Source organism: Vespula pensylvanica, chromosome 11, assembly GCF_014466175.1.
Source record: "Vespula pensylvanica isolate Volc-1 chromosome 11, ASM1446617v1, whole genome shotgun sequence".
Classification (NCBI taxonomy): domain Eukaryota; kingdom Metazoa; phylum Arthropoda; class Insecta; order Hymenoptera; family Vespidae; genus Vespula; species Vespula pensylvanica.
In genome coordinates this window covers 3,855,690-3,879,192 of record NC_057695.1, presented here as the reverse complement: position 1 = coordinate 3,879,192, position 23,503 = coordinate 3,855,690, and the positions used below count along the sequence as shown (strand labels likewise).

Genomic DNA, 23,503 nt, shown 5'->3' with positions numbered 1-23,503 from the left:
GTGTTTCTTTTTTCAAGGGCGGTCGCACATTCGTCGAGGTTTTCATATCGGTAGAAAATGTTTACAGATGACTTTTTGGAAGATTTGGAGCGAGAAGACGTCACTGAAGAGATGCTGGTCGTGCGTCAAGATTTACCGAGGCAAATTTTCTTTGAAGAATATGAAGAAGATATCAAAGACGTTGTTCTTCGACGTCACTCCACGTATATGTTACGTTGACGTAATCTCTCGAACGACCGCGTTTAAAGCACCGGAGACCGGAAACACTGCCCTTTCCCCGTTCTTTCTTCTCTTCTATCGTCGGTAAACCGATCGACCGACCGCGAAACAAAGCGCTTCAAAGGAGGAATTTCGAATAAGCTCCCTCTTCGCTGAAGCAACTCGTTCTATTCTTTCTTCCTCTACGAAGTACACCGATGCAATTTAAACTTCGTGTGCTATTTTCTTCCTTCGAAAAAGATATCTCTCACTTGTTCGACGATTCGTAAATAAATTCAGACTTCCGTTTGGAAGTTTTAAATTCACCTGCGCAAAGAGTAAGCGAATGGTATTAGAAGAAATAATTGCTTGTGCATATACGATTAAGGGAGATTTAGAGAAAGATGAAGTGGTCCAGAGAGAAAGATAGAGTAAAAGCTATTATTACTTGTCTTTGTGCCGAGCCATGAAACGGGTGCGTGTCGACATTAGCTGACGAAAACTCACAAGCTATTTTCCGGAACTGTCGACTAACGCTTTGCATACGGTCTTTCGTATAATGCAGCTACGACATACTCGCTATCCCTCTTGTCGAGATGATTTTACAGATTACAGTCACGTCGTTCTCGCGTTCGCTCGCGCGTCTCACCTGATTTCGGATTCCCGACGTTTGTCCTCGCTCCGCTCTCCGTTCTTGCGGCACGAAACAGAAAGAGGCGGGCGTGTGCGCATCATTCTACGGCCCTGGAATCGTTTCACGCTGGTTTTCACCGAGTGGTTTGCCCGGGGAGAACCGTTTCTCTTCGCACGTATGATTATCCCTGATTTTTGGAAGTGTTTCTTGCTTTGGAATTCTTGGCTCGCTACGTTTAAAAAAGGCAACGGAGGGAAAAAGAAAGAGAGAAGAGATTAGGATCTTCCATGAAATTCGAATACTCACGTTAGGTGAGATAATCGAAGACATAGCTTCAGGAATGATTTTTAAGTAGAAATCTAGCAAGGTCATCTCAACAGGCTCGTAGAAGTTTTAAAGCTATTTTCTCATCCAAGCGTAAACTTTTTCTCCCTCTTTGTCCTTCTTGGATATTTTACGAAGAGTCTTCTAAGGTTTCCATGGAAGCTCGTAACGCAATCAAAAGTACATCGCTCCTCGTAGTCTCACAGTGTGATCTCTTGACGGCAAATTCACGATTACACGGTGCAAATTTCAAAAGCAAACGGCCGTAACGATGTTAGCAAGCACTATCGGACTTAGAAACAGACAGATATAGAGAGAAAGAGAGAGAGAGAGAGAGAGAGAGAGAGAGAGAGAGAGAGAGAGAGAGAGAAACAAGTTGAGAACGTTTCGTTTGAATCGGCCCGCGATAGCCTCGAGGATATCAACGAGACTCGGAGTTTAGCTCTTCTCGTTGAACCGCACCGCGTACAGCATCGAAGCAGCGCATTCGATATCGAGGCACAAACGAGCCACGAAAGGAAGCGACGTGGAACGTACCGTCTTGATTAAATTTAAGAACCGTGCCGTGTCTCGGGTAGCCTGGTTCATACCGTTATACGCTATATACCAGCGACTCTCTACCCTGAACGAGACGCGCGGCTCTTATTTCCGCAAACGATCGACCGAACTCGATATCTTCCCTTCGACATTTTGTTGTCTCGGCCTTTCCACTTGGTCGACCTATAACCACCGGCAGCACCCATGTAAATTGGATTCCTCGAATCAGAATGGAAATTTGCCGTCGCGTAAACAGTGTCCTACCTTTTCCGAACGAGTGCTGAGGGAGTTGAGACTTCGCGGTGGTCGCATTGATTCTTTGCCGAAGATCTGGATGTCGGTAGGGGGTGCTTTTCAACCTCTATCCTTCCTTCCCTTCTCGTATTCCCCTCTCGTTTGATAATAGAGCTTTGCACCGAGATACCTAGTTACCTGCTTGTTCGCAGCAAGCACGTTCTATGTGTACATATTTGTAGCTGTGTATATTCCTCCTACCTACTCTATGGATGCATATGCAGCATGCATCCTCTTACGTGTAACGATCTCCTGCTGTTACTGGTACTCATTGTCAACAGAGATGCTTGAGGGATTTAAAGTAACGGATTCGTCAGGTAGCTTTGGGAATGATGGCACTTTGCGTGATTGAGACAACTACTTCTGTGTGTGTTACTCGTACAACCATCCTGAACGTTCCAACAATTTTTAACACCTTTTTTTTCCTAAGGAATCCGAAAAACTCAACGGGACTATTCCGTTGACACGTGACTTTCGTCCCGTTTATTCTCTCTTGTCCTCGACCGTGACTTTCCGTTCTTGTTTCCTCCCCGAGCCTTTCGTTTCTAACACGTTTCTATCCTCTGCACTGGTTATTGTGTCTCAAACTCGATTCTCAGGGGGATTTTCTCGACGGTACTAATAGAGCCTCCATGCTGCTACCGCTCTGGGGCCTGCCCTGGTTATCTTTCGGATCCATCTGGAACGCGCGAAATTGTTTGGAGGAATTAATTAGACGTTCCATGCTTCTCTCTCTCTCTCTCTCTCTCTCTCTCCGCTTTTGGTGCTGCTAAGAGAATAAACGATGCATGAAGTTACGTTATATATTCGTCTTTACTCTTTAGTTTTTATCTCTTACACCGTTTCTTCATTACTTTTGTAAATCCGTGCGGACAGTACTCTTACGTATTCCAATGTTCGAGTTTCAGACCATTTATCGGGAAACGGTGGCGCAAGGAACGCTGAGTAATTTCGTTACGTGAAGTATTTTTATCGAGTTGTATCGGAAAGCGCAAGGCGCTGTGAATACTTTCGAGAGGATTTCCGATTCGTCGACGGTGCTTTTTCCCGGTACTTTTCTCTCCTCTGCGTTCACTTTCTCTCTCTCTCTCTCTCTTTCTTTCTCTGCCTCTTCCTTTCTATCCATCTATCTCCCTTCTCGATTTAGTCTTTAATTCGCAACCACCAATCGACTTCGTCATTGGGTTGATATTCTGCGAAATAACGTGAACGTAGAATCTTTTCCAATGGATTTTAATTCCCCTCGACGAACGGTACTCGATCGAGTTTCTAGAATACGGTAGTTTTATACGATAGATCGATATCGAAAATCCACGTACTTTTATTTTCTCTCTTAATTTCTTAGCTCGTTTCTCAAAAAAAAAGAATAAAAATAAAAAAATGAAAAAGACAATGTAATGACACGATCATATAAGCATTCTAAGAAGAATAATACTGTAAATAAATTTTATCGTTCATTGCTTAAAAAGCTTTGGAACGTTCATGAAATGTTTCTGTCACTTTTTATTCACTACTAGAAAAAATATTAAAGAAGATATTTTGAATCGATTATCTTTATTTTTTTTTTTTTGAGCAACCACGAAACTCCATTCGTTCCTCGATTTTTTAAGCGATAAAGGTCTGACATCTCACATATATGATATTATTGTTTTAACTCGTTAAACGATTAACTTATGATAAAATCATGGTCGGTATCTTTGACAGCAAGTTCTCCCTTTCACTTTTTCTCTTCTCCGATGACTTATTTACACGACTTACGCTTAACCGACAGATTGCTTTCTCAATGGACATATTTGCTCGAAGGATTATCGGTTCTAACTTGGGGACTCAATGACATGCTAGTTTCCTCGTTCGATAGATTTGTTTACACGCTACATACACCACCCTTCTACGAGTGCTTCGTGACTTCCATACTTAAATCATTCGAAACGTGAAAACGAAGTCGCGATAGAACGAACGTAAATCCTAACGAACGTATTCCTTTCCATTAAGTTTTCAAACTTCTCGAAAGTGCCATTTTATCGTTGGAAGATTGTCGGAAGATATCGACTTTATACTAGCCGTTAATAAAAATTCTCGCAATTATTTTCTCACAGAGACAAATCTATGAGCCTTTAAGTCGTGTTCTATCTTGGCACGTGCGAAGCCTCGTATGGATCGATGAAAGATGCGAAGAGCAAAAAAGAAAGAAGGCAAATAAAAGAGAAAAAGAAAAGGATAGCCAGAGAGAAGAGTTTTAGGTCGAGGGGATGAATTCGGTAGGTGAAGCCATCTCAAGAAAAGATCCCCTCGGCAATGCCTTCGCATTCCGCAGGGATCATTGCGTCAAATAACAGAAATCTTTCGAGTCTAGCCTTTTCATTCTTTCCTTTCCTCCCTATCTAATTTTCTCTTTTTCTCTCAACTTACGTGGCATTTTCCGTGAACAGCGTTTCATAAAGTTGCTTCCTCGCAGCTTGCAAGCTAACCACGTTTGAACTATACGTTGGCTGCTGACTATAGTAATGGAGTCCTTATTGCCTACGGACAACGACAGAGAAAGAGAGAGGAAGAGAGAGAGAGAGAGAGAGATAGAGAGAGAAAGGGGGGGAGAAAATCGCGCATCGTACGGTTTCCTCGCTACGACTCGGTGCACTCACCGCTGCAGCCACGCTGGACCGAATGCACGGTGATAAACCTTGCGTAGTTGCAACTAAACTCGCCGCAATTCTATTTCAAGTACTTCCCTGGAAAATTGGTAGTATGCGCTTTACGGAAAATAATGAGTCATGGTTATTAACGATAGTAACAGAAATAATTTACATTGTGGGAAATTTTCGCAAAATTTATTGCATTTTATATAACGACTTAATTAATTGGCCGATGCTAGCCACTCTCTTGGATTATTTTGTCAAATCAACAGTATGGAGTTTTGTTTGCCAATAAAACTCCATAAATGAGTATTTTCGGGTGTACGAAGAGGACATGTGGTGGGTGTTCTTCCAACGTCGAGTCCTAACTAAATCAACAAACTCGTGGTTAACAGGTCAGGCTTGAATTAAAGCGCGCATGACGCTACTGTTTGCCCATTTTTGTCGCGTATAAATCATAGCGAAAACTGGCGAAGGCTCGAACATACCTATCGACGTAAACGTTACGCGCATATGCTACCAAATTTTCCTTAATCATGAACATAATTTATCCGGAGTTCACACGTTCCATTTTCACACTTCGTTGTTAGAGAATTCATTAGAAAATAATATCGTAGAGTAGACGAGGAAAAGATCTTCGTTGGATAATTACTATAATTAAAACGACCCGAAACTGATTGATTTCGTTCGTTTCTTTCATACTTGTTACGTGAGAAAAAAAAAGAAATCGTTCAACTTTTCAATTAAAGTGGTTTGTTCTAACAAAAGCAGTAAATATACGGTCGATGTTTGATAACCCTCTTGATTTATATTTTGCAAATCAGCGATTAATTTAACAAACTCGAGCAACTCTGCCGTGAAAAGAATGCTATAAATCGAATATGCACGTTCGAAAAAGAAAAAAGCTGTTAGCTTTGTTATCGTTGCGTTCCACGCTCGTTTTAAATTCCGCGCGAGGTTGCAACGTGTTTCACCGATAACCGAGAAAGAGAGAGAAAGAGAGACAGAAACAAAAAACTACGAAAAATAAAGAAACAAAGACCAGTGCAGTTGCATTGAAAGACTACGGGATTGTATGAGCTTGTTCCATGGCTACAAAATCTGGCCCTCGGAGGAAAGTAACGCCGGTTAAGGAGTTCTCTCACCGTCCGATTTATATTCGCATTTTTATTTACAGAACGCTAAAATTTATTCCGGCGGATCTTTCTCTTTTTTTTTCTTCTTCACCGTAAACAATAAAAATGGGAACACGCTGCGGTCTTCCGGATATTTTATATCCATTCTGTGTCCGCATAGATAAACACATATAGATACATTTGCAATGGAGAGTGTATCATGCGCGTGCCATTAAATATGTCGGTAAAATAATTTAAATTAAAACAATTGGAATTTGGCCAAAATTTTGACGATGGAGACCGAAGCAAAATCGGGACTCGGTTTAAAATTTAAATTGATACTCGTTAATGTTATTCGATAAAAATCAGTAGATACTGGCTGTACGATTTCGTTATAACAAAGTTTCTACATAGCTACGTCGAAAGAGTAACTGAAATAAAATTACGTTTTTGGTACTATGTAGATACTTAACTAATTTTAAGCAATACCTGTCCTGAATCAAATAGAAAAAAATTTTGCAATTTGTTTGATTTAATTTTTCAATCGCTATTTCAATCAGCAATGTTGAATTTCATGTAACAGCGTTTTTAATAGCAGCATTGTTCGTAGCTTGTTTTCTTGCTCCTTTTTATTGTCTTCTTTTTATTTATTTAAGAAATGCTATTGATGGTGGTGATAGTGGTGGTTGATTTTGTGGTACAAGGAACGAAATCGCTTTTCTGCAAGGAGCAACGCGGCGAACAAACAAAAAAGTTGCTTAATGCCCGTTGAGAGACGTTAAAGGGCTATTTTAGGCTGAGCTGTGCGCCGGATATTAACGATGTGCAGAGAAAAAAGTACGAACTGCAATGATGACGGAGACGCGGCAATAAGTTCGTTGCTACGGTAAAGTAATGCCCGAAGGCTCGTAAAATCTTTGAGAAGAGTAACATATTGTTGTCGAGATAACGACGACGACGACGACGACGACGACGACGACGACGACGACGACGATAATGACGACAACTTGACGTCAATTTTGCTCGCGTATTTCTCGATACAAAGAACTGGTTTTTTCATGCAGGTGATCTTGCAAAAAAATTACTTGTTACATTTCCATGAATTTGAGTAACCCGAAAAATATTATTAAAGAAATTTGGAAAATCTTTTTAGTTTGAAAATCTGTAAGAATTAAAACGGAAAAGCTAAGCTCGACCTAATTCATTCAATAAAAAATTGGGTCATACCTAACGGAAAAGATCTTTGGGTTTAACTGGACACCGAAATCGGCTGAGCTGTTTTGAAATTTTCCACACGATCTGAATGTAGACATATGTTATTTTCAGGCGTTAAACGTGCCAGTTTTTTCCTCATTCTTTCTCTGTTTTTCTTCTGAGCCTTCTCTTCAATGAGTCTGGAATCAATGGCGCAGATAAAAAGGCAGTCACGAGCGAGTAATTCGAGCGAACGGAGTTTCTACTATTTAGCATCTGTATAATTGATGGCGCAAATAAAACAAACTCCTTGCCTCTCTACGCATGCAGGGAACATCAACGAAAGCTTTTTAAACTTTTGAACCTTCGGCTCGGACTAAGCCAGTTTTATTTCCGTTGGTATGAAATTTTAAACGTTACCGCGCTTGAGCTAAAACTCCGTCGTTGCTTTTGTTTTTTTTTGCTTTTTCTCTCTCTCTTTTTTTTTTTTTTTTTTGAAAAAATACTTTGCATTACAATTTTCAATATAAAGTTGTAGATTCGTTCGTCGCTTAATCGTACTTCTCGAAGTCGGAACATGAACGGAAATTTGCCTAGAAACTCGTCGAAAAGCCAACGACTATAATTCGACGACGTAGGAATGATTTGTACTCCATTTTACAAGGTGCACAACGTGCGAGCCGGTCGTAGTACAAGTAGGCTAAATGGCGCGTGTGATTAATTCCGCGATGGTGGTATTTACTTTGCCCTTAACAGCGAAGTTCGAAGTAATTGCTCTTTGAATAATTGCGAGAATTCCGTCTCCATCCCTGAGAATTTGCTATCCGGATGCACATTTATGATTTTCAAATAGTTCTCTATGAATACATCCATTTCGACAGAAACTAATTAATCGAATACCGTCTCTAAAAACGACCCAAAGTTGTTCATACTTCCGAGTTAATCGAATGAGAGTTGTGAAAAAGAAGAATGAAGTGGTGAGAGTTGGGAGAAAAGGTGATCCTAAGGTTTTACTTTCTTCTTCTTCTTCTTCGATAATATGTTTTCAAGGCACGAGCTCCATCTTCGTTTGTTGCACGTGTGAGTGTGCGAGTGTTCAACGAAGGTGCACTTCCTCGCGATTGCTTCCATTCAAAAATGTATTCCTTGATTTTCAGCAATTTCACCGAGATTCAGTATAGCCCCTGAATCGTCAGGTCGTCACCGTCGTCTCTTCATTTTCTTTCTCTTCTTTCTTACTTCGTCTCTTTCGTGATTACACGCGTGTGCAACCAGAGAAACGAAATTCTCTTCTGCTTCGTTCTCCTTGTCGCCATTCGACTTCTTCGAAAGAACCATTGCAGTCTCGTAATAAGCAGCAGTTTCGATTGAGTTAGGCGTGTTAGACGAACGGTGTCACGAGAGAAAGAGATGAAATAGAGCTTGATAGGAATAGAGAAAGAGAGAGAAAGAGAGAGAAAGAGAAAGAAAGATAGTGGATAGGAAAGACTCGATTTGATTGAACTCGCTCACGAGCACCTGGAAGAAAACCACTTCGAGCAAAAGTTTCTTCTTCGAATTTCAAATAATCCTGAATAGATCGCAATTTGTGGAGACGGCATGCCGGATTTTCAATCGGGTCAAAACTTCTTGCATCTATCTATTCGATACGAATACTTCTGAATCATTCCTCAAAGAACGTTCTTTATTTTAAGCTTTCATAAATCGTTAATAAACAACAGAATTGTTGCTATTATTATACTATTCGTATCGAACTTTGTTTATCTCGAGGTAATTAGAATGTACCGGGAAATAGGAAGAAGAGGGTAGGAAAGGAGAATACTTGCCGAGAGATTTTGAGAGATCTTCTTAGTAATTAGGGAAATTACGCGCGTGTATATCCTCTTTCGTGAAATCCTCTTCTTCGCGGTTTTCGGAGAGTTTAATTGAAACGTCGCGAAAACGAATGGATCGAACATAATTGCTGGCTGACGAGTTGGTGTTAAACGAGTAATTATCGAAAAGTAAGAAACTCGTTTGTGACTCGTTTATGTCGTACGCAATGAACGTCTTTCTTGTATAATCTCTCCTTTTCTATCTTCTGGTCTTACTGCATCGCTACGTGATCGGGATTGAAAAAGATCTTCGCATAAGTCGAGTCATGCTCCGTTTTCCAAATTGACTTCCTGAGCAAGGTGAACTAGCCACCCTCTACGAATAGTTTGATTGTATAATTTTTCTATAGAAGGGACAATCGAGTTCGTCGTTTATAGTACAAAAAAATCTTACTTTAACTCGTTGGATTTATTAATTCGCGGACGTAATCGACGCTTCTCGGCTGGAAAGGCGTAAAAAAATGAAGAAGATTCAGGAAGAAAACTATTCGTGGTACAGGATCGTAAAAGTGAATGAGTCCAGGCGATGAATAATTTTACGAGCAGACACTGACTGTTCTATTGCCCATTGAATAGTAATGAACGCTTTAACCGTCCATGTCAACGAACATAACGAGTCTAGGAATAAAGAGCATCTCGAATGTATTTTGGCTTAAGAATTTTCCTTGAAAATTCGTAGACTCGTTCAACCGTGCAAAACGTCACGAAGACGTTTTGAAATCGTTATTGGATATAATTAAGTCGAGTTGTTACGTATGCGAACGGTCTCTAAGTGTGGTAGTGTGATCCAGCCTGTACATGTCTGCTGTTGTTATGAAGCAGCCGTGCAGCTACCTGCTAGCTATAAAGACAGGTCGCATTTCTTCGCTATCTACCGGACCATAAATTATGGTTGGTCGCTTACGTTCATTCATACCTTTCACGCGAAGGATGTGACATAATCGCTTACGTTTCCATAGTGTCACGGTTTGGAAATACTTGACAACGTTCGTTCTATTATTACAAACTTGGAGATCAACGGATCGAAGTAAAGTTCGTTTTGATTGTACGAAGAATGGACGAAACGATATCACATCCTCTTCCATTCTGTATTGCTAAATGCTTCATTCTCTTTATCTTTGGCACACAAACGTATACATAGTTAGTTACAGTCTACAACTATCTGTCGTTAAAAGCAGAGAGAGTACTTGTTCGAGTTTGGCGTCGATACATACCGGAATATTACTCCTTCGGCTGATGAAGCAATTCATACGAGAGAACTAACGCAAGAAGAGCGTTCGATCGTAATTGCATTGAATCTTGTCTTGAACACATTTATGTATATGAATGCCTATATGTACGTACGCATATAAACGTGCTTGCGAATAGTGGAGAAGGATCAAGTGCACTCTCGTTATGCGAGGGGTTTGGAAAAAAGCGTTGTCCCTTTGCGAATGGATTAAATGAAAGCGCCTTTTTTGCGGTTGAAAGGGTTTCCTTTTGCGAGCTTGGCGAAGCTCTGAATATTCGTTAAAAACATATACAGACGTAAAGGTATATACAAGCACATCTGCATGCTGGATCTACACTGTACCGACTACACGAATAAATAATTTTAATGAAAACGTATGACGCGTATATATTTCGCGTGTCTTCTACCGGAAAAAGTTTTTAATTTGTATATTTTCCGTTTGCTTAACCACTCGATGCGTAACGTCGGTGGAGGTTAAGCTTTTATAGACGCTTTTTTATTTTGCAACGATTACGCAAGAGCTTACTTACGAGTATTATTCGAAAAGCATTTTATGATCATGAAATTTGCTTATTTGATAAAAATCCCTTTGAAACGTATATCAAAATCACGTACCATACACGGATTTGATCATTAGGACATTTAGAAAGAAATAAGTATCTAGAATGTGTTTTTTTTATTATTTTTTTTTTTACGAACATAAAATTTCAATTTGATTATTTCGAATAATTTCGATGAGGAGAAGCGCGAGACCTAATTCCGAGAGTGTTCCAAAGCATTGGTCATTCATGGTTCCTTCAACTCGTTCGTGTTTGTAAACATAGGAGCAGACCTTTAGGATTACTCATGGCTACCAGATCCCACCTATCCGGGCTTAGCGGTCCTAAACCGTTCGTCTTGCATTCACAATCTCATTGTTCCACGTAGCTCGAGTGGGGAGGAGTTGGTTGCTTTGAGAAAGAGGGAAGTATTCGAATAATAGTAGGAGCGAGTGAGAAGAAGAGAAAAGGATCGCGTTGAAGCCGAGCAGAGATGCTGGAGAGAGAACTGGAAGGCATCGTGAGAGCACCGAGGCGGACCTACGCGGAGAGATGGGTAGGGAGCAAAGGGAGAACCTTGGTTCCGCCATGGTGGTAGGGATGGAACGTGGTTTGTTCACTTTCCCGAACGATCGACTCGACTCCTCAGGGCGCGGTCGTGACCTCGTGCCGATCGTTCCTTCTGAAAAATTTGACGTCTGAATTCGTTGTTCTTTACGTTGCATAATATCGACTATCATTTTTATATCGACGACGTGATAAACGCTTTGTTGATTTTGTAATTAAGTTCATTTTTTTAGAACTAATATTTATTATTATGAATATTATTATCACTGAATACATCGATTAGGTATTAAACAATTTTTTTCGACGATTTCGTTTATAACATGTAACGACGAGAAACGAAAAAAATTCAAAGTAAAATAGATGTTTTAAAGTCTTGACAGCATCATCTATGCTACGCTTGTAATGAGCGAACGGGAAAGTCGGCCGAAGATACCCGAAAGATACTCGAAGATTGTCGAAGATATTCAAAGATTACCGAAGATATCTTAACTTTTTTTACAGCGGCCCCTACTACATTAAGAGAGAGACGGTGGGGGTTAGTTTTAGTTACCACCTGACGTTCACCGGCTGCTTATAACGTTGTAAAAAGAGATCACATGCTCGAAAGTTTTTTTGGAATCGAGTCAGGGTATTTATCGATCTTGTTTTTTTTCGTAATCATTTTGGTCGTTGCGTTCGTAATATCCAAACTGTTGAAATGTTGTAAACGCTTTTACCATATGATTTCGAATTAAAGAGATATATATACATGTCTCTTTTTAAATAATTATGAGACACGAATCAATTCCGTACTTACGGCCCTTTTTCAAATGGGTTTTCTTTCAAGACAATGCTCGACTTTTGCGCCGAAGAAAGTCCTTGGAATAAGTTTAACGGTGGGCCATTGTTCGTGGCATGGCTCTCGATGGGGTTGAAAATTCCAACGATTCGTCTTCTAATGTACACTGAACAATGGATGAAACAAGAAAAAAATAAATGCTTTTTTAAAAAATTTTCTTATCATTACATCTAGTTAATAAATACTAACAATTAAAAAAGCAACAAGAAGATTTTTATAATGCTAAAAAAAGTAAAGTATTTTCTGCATTTTTAATTGAAAGAAAAAATGTTTATCTTTTACTCCCTTTTTTTGTAATTTTGTTCACTTTGTACCAGTTTGAAGGTACAGAAATATAGATCTGCTGTTTTTCCTCGAACGGGTTTCCATTCGTTGCACTTTTATCGCGCTTGCGCCATTCTTTTTAGAATCATGATTATTTTTTTTTACCTCTTCTATGTACAACATCGAAAGGCATGCAGAGGGTAGAAATGGGTAGATGTATGCTGGGTTTATCGCTTCGCGATTCGGCGCATTGGATTTCCGTCGTTCTTCCGACGATAACTCGGCGTTGTCGTCGCGTTTGGAAATGCGATCACACTCGATGTATTTTTAGTACGATAGCTTTGAAAACACGATGAAAAAAAGATATTAAAAAATTACAAAAGTATATGTGCTTGATGATCAAGTATATAATGATTAATTAACGTGGATTTTTCGATTAGTTTTATATCGGATCAGCATCAAATAGAATCGACGAAAAACCTTATCGATACATCGATCGAGCATTGCGTTAGAATACCGAAGAAGTACCGGTACTCATGGACCAGCTCAGTATTCTAGCCGAGCTACAGTGCCTTCCTTCTCGTTAGAAGAGATGAGCGAAGCGGCGGCACTTCAACGCTACTTGCACGAGTCGGCCAAGAGTCGAGACACGTCCAAGGTGAACCAGTGTCCACGAAGCACAGCCACGAATATCTATTATGCTCTGCATAGTTCGCTTCTGGACATTGTGAACTTACGTTGCGCGTGTTGTATCCTCTTTGAGATGGTAGAGTATATTCTATCGATGTACATTGTTATCGAGAAAAGCTCGTGTTTTCTTTCGTTGAACGATTCGAATTATGCAGTTTGACATCGAATTGTTATTCGTCTACACTTGATTTTCTGCAACACGTTCGGATTATGCTGATTAATGGCTTCATTCTTTCGTTTTAGCCGATTGGCACGTTATTCCGAAGGTACATGAATCACGGTAGTTCACGCAGATAACGATTATCGCTACGCAATAGTAGATGTTGTTCCGTTGAAACTTATGTTTCCCACGAGAGAGAGACAGATAGATAGATAGAGAGAGAGAGAGAGAGAGAGAGAGAGAGAGAGAGAGAGAGAGAGAGAGAGAGAAAGGGATAGAAGGAAGATATCTACATAGCGAGGAGTATTCGTACAAATTCAAAGCGAGTAGCCTTTGGCTCGATTTATCGCGGAGTCTGATACCACAGTTAAAGAAGCAATTTTGAAGTTTGCCCCTCTATCAAGAGGATTATTCTTCGAATACCCGCTTGACTCGTAAATCACATGCTTCGAGTCCGTTCGAACGATACATCTTTCTTCGGCAATCGTCCGACAATGTAAACAATTTCTATCTTCAATAATTTTCGATCATTTACTGAATATTCATCTATTGGATTGATGCATTTCGTGCGATTATATTATAATTATATCATTAAAAGAGATGGACAATAGCTAATAAATTTTTGTCAAAATTATATAAACTGTAATTTAATCTAGAATCTAAAGTTTATTGTAATATCGGACGAAAGAAAATTGTATCGAAGGAAAAATTGAAGATAATCTTATATACATGTGTAAATACAAGTAATTAGATCATATCTAGAGATATAAATTATCACCGTGCTTCGAGCTAGTATCATAACTAACACATATCTAATAAATGACATCGTAATACATGACATCGTTGCATATGTGTCACGAAGGGGAACACGATATCTGGACGCTACGACCTTGTAATCAAGTAGTCGCCTGCTCGAATAATAAGGACATCGCAATTATCTATTTAAATGGTACGAATGACGCAAAGAAAGCCGAGTTTGCTTCTTTTAAGATATGATATGGATTTCTAGAGAGTCTCTGTTTTTGTTTTTTTTTTAACCTGAAAGAGAGCTCGCGATACTAACTGCTATAAATTTATATACCCACCGTTGGGACCGTGTTGGAGGCCTGGATGCACCTGTACCTGCATTATCCGTGGCGCAGCTGCGAACGGTGCGAACGTAGTGCCCTAAGTAATGGCCAATCGGTGTTTCGTGCTGTTCTGTATCACGAATATAGAACGAATCTTTTCCCTCTTTTCTTCGTTGGCCTTCTTTATACGCGTGTACTTTGTAAAATGACATGTTGTTTAATATTTTTTACTAGCTTTCTTATAAGATTCAATATTCAAATATTCGCTACTCTGTTTTCCCCTTACAAAACATTTTTCTTTCAACCAACAACGAGGTTGAAATGGTACCAATGTAATCCCTGAATTTCAGATATCGACTTCGATAGCTGAAAGTTTTTCCTTTGAATATAACAGACTAGGTTCGTAATCTTGCGTTCTGTTGTAACTCTATTCGATTCTATAGAGCGATCTTTGGTCTTCCCTCGTTTGCCGGAAAACTATAAATGAGTTTTCCATCCGACGAATATCACTAATTTACTTTGACATATTTCTTGGTCTCGTTTCCTATATTACGAAATTTAAGAGAAAATTAAAAATCGCAATTATTCCTCTTGCAGCGCTTTCCAAAAAATATTCTTCAATGCGATAGCATGAATTAGCATGGGTAAACGATCACCGACCGTAACTTCCGCGTTTCGTTGCATATTACATGAGCATAACGCGGACATGCATTATATATGCGTCGTGTACGTTTAAATGCACTTATACTAACACTAACGCGTTACACACGAAATATCATTAAAGTTTAACTATCGAACATGAGGTCCTCTTACTTCATTTTGTGATTCTCCTTGACCTTAGAACAAATAATTCTTATAAATATCGTGTTAGGTTTTCTCCAGACTTTTGGAAGAACTTCCATTTGATCTTGAAGATTTCAACCCTCAATTTGTCAGTCGTTATAGGGCATCGAACAGTCGCGTCATATTTTCATTAGCGGAACGTCGATGAAATTACCGCTGGCCGTTCTGTAAATATCAATTAGCACAAGTATCGGTGCAGCTCGTTGCAATTAATGCAGCGCAAATATTTAGTCCGTTTGCGGACGTAGTGGTACATCGTTCGTCGTTCTCCCTGCTCATCCCGTTGCCCCTTTGCGCTTAAACCCATCCCCGTTTTCCGAATTCACGTGCACGTAATGTGTACTCCAGTTAAACCCACGCTCGAACGCGCTTCGTCGCGGTGCGTTTCGCGGCCTGGAAACGTGGTGGGGAGGAGGAAGGGGATGAGGACCGAGTGGAAAAATTGTGTGCGACGAATGTGATCGTTCGTGATTAATGAGGCCATATCATTTGTTATAATATAAATTTTGAAATAAAATACGATGAAAACTCGAGTATCGAATAATTTCATACGAATGTCTAATTTCACGGGATCGATCCTTTCATCGTTATTTTCGCGTTTTATAGTAACGAGTCATTAAGTAATAGCTTCGTCATTAATGGAATATGATCTCAACGAACGACGCAATTTCGATATCGGGCTACTGCCCGTTGATTAATAGCTATCGAACATTGTGTACTAATGTAAATTAAATACGTATCGGGCGTTATGTGTTGTAAGAGTTTCGTGGGCTAAATCACTTTTGACTTTAGCAGGGCTCGTTTTAATCATCGCGATAATTAATCGGTGGATGTTGTACGATATATTTAGAAGAGACAATGATCAGTCATTAATAATTCCTGTTTAAATAAGCAACGCGTTTAGAGAAATCGTTAATGTTTATGATGTTCCATCTCACTTTCCTAGCGACCATTGGTACCTTTTGTAATTGAAACTTATGGTTATCGAGATTATTGCAATATTGGTATGATAATGAATTTAATTTTGATTTAAGATATCATCAATTATATTTCTGAATGCTTCTTATCCTATGTAATCCTTCCGTTGTTTTAAAAGAAATGTATTACATGACTGAACAAAAGGAAACAACGTGAGGAATCATAAAACGCTAAAGGGAAGTAAACTTGATAGTCTCGAACGATCTTAACGACGATGATCGCGAACGATTACTCTAGTCGTTCGAAAAGGATCGTGGGTAAAGGTGAGAGAACATGTTCGACTATTCCCTGTGGCCATTGGTTGGTTCGTGAAAGTGGCCGCGAGAAACGAAACGACGTGTTCTCGAATCGCTCGGTTGAGCTCGTTTCCGTTCGTTAGGCACGTTTTCAACGAGGGTGTTTTCTCCCATAAAAGCTACGATAGATGGACTAAAAGCGAGAGAAAAAGAAAGAGAAAGAAGGAAATATAAAAGGACGAGTAGTAAGAACTGTGCAATGATCGGACATAAAAAGCCATCTTCCGAAGCTGCTGCGATTCTCCAATTTATGACGATCTTCTTCCCACTTTGTCATTAAAGTTCGTTCTAATGATCGTAGGTCCTCTTTTCAGTTAAAAGAAATACGAGTTTTCTACTAGCTGGAGGATGGGATATTGGAGAGGGATGGCGGATTAAGCCAAGACAGGATCGTAGGATTCTCTAGCTCTTCTTTTGATGATAAAAGACGAAGGAGAAAACGCCGATAAAAGTGTCGTCGTCGGGTATGAACGCGCAGGATTTGCTCGGGTAGGAAGATAGAAAGAAGAAATAAAAAGGTTGAAAAAGAGACAGACAGAGAGAGAGAGAGAGAGAGAGAGAGAGAGAGAGGTGAGAAAGCGAGGGACGCGCTTTTCATTAAACCGCAACACGAGACGAACTTGAAACCGATGAGGCTTCGACCTCTCGGCGGTTTTAAAATCCTCACGAATGCAAATAGAAATCTTATTCTTTCTTGGGGTTTTAAAACGTTTTATCTTTTTTTCGCAGGTACAATATGTGCTTTGCATTGATAAAGTTTTTCTTGTGAAATCATCAAGGATATCGAGAAATCGAGTATCATCTCTAACATCGCGTCGTTCGATTAAACGAAGTTATTAAAGCGATCCTGTACTCGATGCAGTTTTTTTTTTCAGACCGCAAAGAGCTCTGGTATATCTTCCATTCGTTTTGCTCTTGCAGAGAACGCGGAGGTTGCAAACGAATCACCCGGTATGTGCAGCAATATACGAGACACGGGTAAGAGGGCGAATCGACGAGCCATTCGTTACCGTCGAGATGTTATCCTGGATTCTGCCGCTTCCATTCGGCAATTTTTTTGTTTCTCCTATCTTCGATGGTTGCCAGTTTTATCCACCACCACCACCACCACCACCACTACCACCACCGTCGCCGCCACCACCACCAAAGCCATCCAATGTGCGAATCGATGTAAAAATGTTCCTAATGGCGGTTTGAAGCACAGCAAAACTCTGAGCTTCGGAAGACACAAATCGTGATTTAATGCTTCTTTAATTGAGCAGACTCTCTAGCTCGATAGTTTTCTATCTGTCTATGAGAACGCGATTCTGAGTGTGCTCGAAAAGGGATCGCCGTTTGAAATTTCAAAGATAGTTAAGTTTGCGTGTCACGATATCTTTTACAGGTTGCACGAGGTAGACTTCAGTTATACTATCCGTCTTAAGATAGAGGAAGTTAAAGGGTATCGTAATCCCTTAAGGTTTCCTAAGACTTTATGGTGTACGTAATACTGTGTGTTAGCCTAATTGAAAGTTGGTATATTTATATCGAATCTATGGAAAAAAAAGAAGTAGAATAGTTGACCTCTACGTAATTACTGGAGACTTTCTTCTTAATGAAAGTTATAAACTTTCTCTAAACTTCTACGAACTTCATATCGGAACTAAAGGGAAGAAAAAGAAGAAGAAGACGGAACCTCTCTTAACAAAGATAAATCTCTTGTCTCGCTTAACTCGGAGAATTATTCCGCATCGCGTGATAATTCTTCATTGCTCCGCGTCGGATGAGCGATGAAGTCATCAAATCATGGTATCATTCTCGCGAGGAAAATGATCGTTTGTCTCTGACGCGTCTCCGTGATTTCAACTTCCGGTTCTCTCGTTCGAAAGCCAAGGAACTCCTTTCGTACGGACTTACACGAGAACGAACGTTTGCTAAGCGGTTGATCTTAGGAACGATGCGAACGATTAGACCAATGGAAGTGCAGGAAGAGCGCTATTATAGGGTCGAAGAACAAGAGTACCCTTTCTCTATTTCATTCTCCCTCTTTCTCAGTCATTGTCACGGTCATTTCCAATGAGAAGTTTCAAGTACCGCTTCCTCCCAGCAGAACGTCGGTTTATTTGGCCGATTTTATTGACCGTCCGGCCTTTCCTCTCTTCCACCTATCTCGTCCCTTCCCCTTCACATTCCGCTCACGAGGACATCGATCCTCCCATCGGGCGGTGCTCTTTTGCGGCCTCTGTGGTTCTCGCATCGATCCGCTCGAACTTGATTAACAGTTGCAAATTTAATTACCTTTCGTTCGCTTCGCTTGCTCTCTATTCTGGTTTCTTCTTCTTTTTCTTCCTCTCCTTCTTCTTCTTCTTCCTCTTTTCTCTCCTATTCCTACAGCTTATCTCCTCTCTTCCTCGATCTCTCGTATCGCTTCCTCATCGTCTTGTCTGTGCTTTACTTCTTTTTCTATTCGTCTCTTTCCCGCGGGCGATCTCAGTGGTTTCCTCCTTCTTTTTCCTCCTCTTCGTTCACCAAGATCGCTTCGAAACTCCTCCTTCCAACTCCTCCTCCGAACCTCCTATCTTTTTGACGCTCACCTCCTAGACGGCTGAAACTTTTCGCTGAAGCTAATTGATGGTAACCGCGTAGGAAAGAAGGAAAGACGCGTGGCATCCTCCTTTTGCTTCTCCAGCAGCCGCCCGAAGTCTTTTATCAAAGTTTTATTTACCTCTGGGATGTCCTTATTTTTTCCCGTACTTTTTTTTTCGAAATCGTACACGACACCAAATATAATCTTCTATAATTTGACGTTTTATCGATCTTAAAAGGGAGTTTGCGCAATATGACTTTAGAGTTCTCTCTGTTGTTTTCTTATTTGTAAAAAGAAATGAGTGAAACAAACAACCGGTATAAATACGGCAAAAGAAAATACCAACCTTTTAGAGCACGAAAGAATACTGTATCTAATGCTTTTTCTTGTGGGGCCTTTTCAAATGTTTTGATAGCATCCTCTTGAATCATTTTGTGTTCAGAGCAATTAAGTAATTAAGAAAAGGGGAAAGAAAAAAGGCAGCGATCTTGCTTTGACGTTACCAACTTTAATGGAGTTTCGAATTTGTGAGAAATGAAACTTTTCTTTCTGATCGACAACTCGAATATTCTATGGTGTAACTAGCTCAATCGCCTCCAGCATTTGACCCCTCTTTAGGTCAATCATCACGATGATTATCACGCGTTCGTGTTAGTAATCTTGCATAATAGCTACACTCGATCTACTCGTTGCTCTTTTATGGTACGATCGTTAAGATTAAAATATGTTTGAAGTTAGAAGCAACGCGTTTTCACGTTCAACGAAAGTTTTCTGTGATATTTCAGAAGAATCGACCATTTCGTTAATTTTTAACTTTAAAATATTTATAATAAAGTGGACATTTTTGAAATTTTTTTAGGCAATCAATCTAAAATTTTAGGCAACATTTCCATCAATGTCATGATTCGTGTAGAACTTGAAACAGATTGGAAAAAATCCATTTCTATCAAAAGTTATAACGAGCAAACGCTTTTTTCTGTGTCTAAAAAAAGGACAGAGAAAATTCGTTCCAACGTTAAATATATAATATCGGAGTTCCGAATTGAAATTTTTTTCGGCTAAAAAAGCGAGTGTTTATTTTATATTTCCAAGATTTTAGAGTTACTCTCTCAAGATTCAAATACTTGGAAAGTCAACATAGTCGCATCCATTACTATATTACATCATAGCCGTTTTTAAGTGTACAACAAATTTGCTGGCGCTCTTTGCACAAAATTTACGTTGTGAAAGGGAGTACTTATTGAAATGATTGCGCTATAAAAATAGTTATGATTCGATAAGTAAAAAAGCACGATCGTTTATAGTCTCATTGACTTTTTTTTATTTTTTCGATACATTGATAGATATTATATTCGGAAATCGTAAAGAAATGTGAACCTTCGGGAGTTTTAATTTTAAACCTTAAACCTTTGTAACTAAAAGAAATTATTAAACACGTTAAGCATTGAGTTTTGTTCAGACGGTTGCTTAGACGATTACAAACATTCTACCACTGTTCCTTATACAGTATAGATCAAACAGGATACTGGTATGCGTTCAAAGCTTCTCGATTAATAATCGGATGTTATCGTAGGTATTCTCACGAGTATCGTAGGTGCGTCTGGCATTTAAACAAGCAGGCATTTACACCGATGATAATAGAGATGGCGGGAAGGAATTTCGCGGTGCTGCCTAGGCTAGGGTTCGTGTCAAGAGGGTGGCTGCCAAAGGGTGGGTCCCGGTAATATGATTATTCTGCTCTGCTGGATGGCCTGACTCTGTGCGGCAAACTTTAGAAGTTGCGCGCTAGTACCACTCCAAGATAATGAAACGATCCACAAGTTGTCGAGTGCTCGATTCCACCCTTCCTTCTTCTTCGACTACCTTCTTCGTCTTTCTCCTCTTCTCCTTTCTCTCTTTCTCTCCCTCTGTTGCCTCTCGAGTGAAAGTACCTATCCTTTCGAGAATACGAGAAAAGCGACTAACCATCTTCGTCTCTTACCCCTCTACGATTTCTACCCCCATCGCCAACCCTACTTCTACCTACCCCTTCTTTCTATCTTCCCACTGTGAGCTCGCTTCTCGAATATCTACCCACGACGTTCGTACGATGTTTGCGCTCTCTCCTTCCACCCTCATAGGAGAATCTCGATAACATTAATGCAACCAGCCGATCTCTCTGTCGTTCTATCCCACAGGGTATTGCTATGGTTAGAAAAGCGCGAAAAGTCGATCGTCTTCTAGCTAGCAAAGTCGTGACCCGATCCTTTTGGGAATTTTTGCTTTCCATAATCGAGTTGGCGGAAAGAAAATCAAACTTTGCCCGAATCGGGATTCGCATTCCTTTTCTAATGTTATCGAGGGATTTGAATATGCACTTTATTTTTCATTGAATAATAATGACAACGGTATAAGATTTCGAGCTCTTGGGTGCTATTCGTTGTTCCGTTCGATGATGAGCGTGTCATCGCGCGTGTCAACTTATTCAACCATAATATGACTTATTGTTAGGTAAGATCGATGGAGCGCGTAAACTTCACATGTAAATTTATTTTCTAGAACTCCGTTGCAGACGGAGAAAAGGTGATGCATTTTTCATGTCAGTACGTTCTCTCACTGGGAGAGAGGGAGAGAGAGCTTATTCTTCCTATAAGATAAATGACAGATAATGGGTGATAACTAATTCAAACGAAAACTCTTGAGCTTCTTTCGCTATAGAGAATATTTTTAAAAACTATCGATATCTTTTAGATCAAAAGAAACGATGACGTTTCTTTCAATTAGAATACTTCATTGAACTGTTTGCAATAAACTTTTTTTTTTAATTTGTATTCAACCTTTTCTCTCATTTTCGTTTTCATCGTATCACACGATGTAAGAACTTTCAAGTGATATTAACGTAGTCTCCTGGTCATTGCTCACTTCACTTCATCTCACATCGACTCCACTCAATTCTCTCCATCCTTTTCTGCACCGACTGTCAGTGACATCGGTTCGAACCAGTGGGTTTGTTAGTGAGAAACTCATTTAGTTACTAACTTCGCTCCATCCACTAGAACGATAGTCCAGGATAGTCGCACGAGTGCTTCGATAGATCCGCTATCTATCTCTCTTCGATGAAGGTCGTCAAGTATCACCGCGGTCCAGAGCACTTGCAGCATCCTTCATTGCTGAACCGGCTTTACCAGATGACGCTCTTTAAAAGTAGACGTTTCGTGATATTCGCGAATTCAATTAACGTCCCGCTGAAACGAAAGGTAATCGTAGAATTCGTAAAACGAGCGGAACACTAATATAAGTACCTACGTTAATGATCAGGTCGGTTACGATTAGACTTTCGTAATGTTAGGACTTTAATTATACATTTAAAATTTTTAAGGGAAACAATGAAAGACTGTCGTTTCGTATTTTTACTGCTCTCAGTTATAAAAAAAAAAAAAAATTTAACAACGCGGAAATTTTACGTACATTTTATCATGAATAAAGTTTATCCGGAGAAATAGAGAGCTCAATTTTTGGACTTTTATTTATTTTCAAGAGTCAAAAAAATGTATGTCACGTAAAGCGCATGGATCATGGTTAAGTGACATTTCCAATAGTTATCATCACTGAATCGATATACGCATATATGTATCGATACTGCTGGCGGTTTGCTCCCATCGGAAATGTTACTGATGAAGTAATTTGACGTGAGCTACATTCAACGAATTAGCCGGAAGGCAACCGTGTTTCTTGGTAGCCGGAGATACATTTCCGATTAGCTAATGAGGCGTCATTAGGATGCTTGATGAAGTCTTACCTCGTCGGTAATTAGAAATATCGAAAGACGTCGTTTGTATTAACCAAATCATTTACTCTGTGATTACGTTACTATATTAACATATATATTATTGATTTTCATTGTAGTGAATTGAAAAACAATGTTTATTATTCTCCAGACTGATTAGACGATCTTTCCTTATTCTCCGAGCATGCGCGTTTACTTATATCGAAAGTACGAACATAAAAACAAACAATGGATTGCTTCGAAGGCAAGCAGTGGGGAAGGCAGTCGAACTTGGGACGCCGTCGTGTAAACAGTGTTTTTCCGGATCGTTCGAGCATTCATAGATTTTGGTGAGAATGGATATACGAGAAATTTTACTCTGCCATGGGAGAAGATCGTCTATTTCAGTCATATTATGTACGTAATATTTATATTAATAATTATTTTATTATATATACACGTCTTCTAATATTACGTTTATTGTATCTTTATATATACTTATACTTTATATATACTTTTAGTTTGTCAATGATTTTACTTACAGCGATCGTTTATTAAGTTTCCGATTTTACCGTTAATACCGTATTATTATATCTTTAATTACTACCATTACAATCCGTCATAATAGTCCGTATAGCAAATCCGTACGTAGGGAAACTGCGATCAATAATAATTAGCCGATGTTACGGATGATTAGACATTTTGTTCTCAGTTATCGACGATTGTAAGTGCCCTCCAAGACGTGGTTTAGTCATCCATCTCACGATTTCGCTACCAAGCTGTGTTACTGGCATTGAGATCGGCTCGAATTTAGCATTATCATGACCGTTGAAATCGACACGATCCATCGCGCGACCCACATGTGCATAATGTAGCGACATGGCTTTGCTCCGTCTTGTCCAGAAATGTTACGACA

The 23,503-nt window shown here is 39.6% G+C and overlaps 1 protein-coding gene across 13 annotated transcripts in view; it reads left to right on the top strand.

The window, feature by feature from the left end:
• The window catches only part of LOC122632969 (protein turtle), a 188,610-nt gene that overhangs the window by 4,683 nt on the left and 160,424 nt on the right, over window positions 1–23,503 (top strand). Inside the window, exon 1 of one of the 13 annotated variants that reach the window (XM_043820306.1) lies at window positions 22,990–23,004. The exons of the other annotated variants lie outside the window; for them this stretch is intronic. The gene's annotated coding sequence lies outside the window, so the exon portion shown is untranslated. Of the gene's footprint in view, window positions 1–22,989; window positions 23,005–23,503 lie in introns of those variants that run through there. 13 annotated transcript variants of the gene reach the window in all.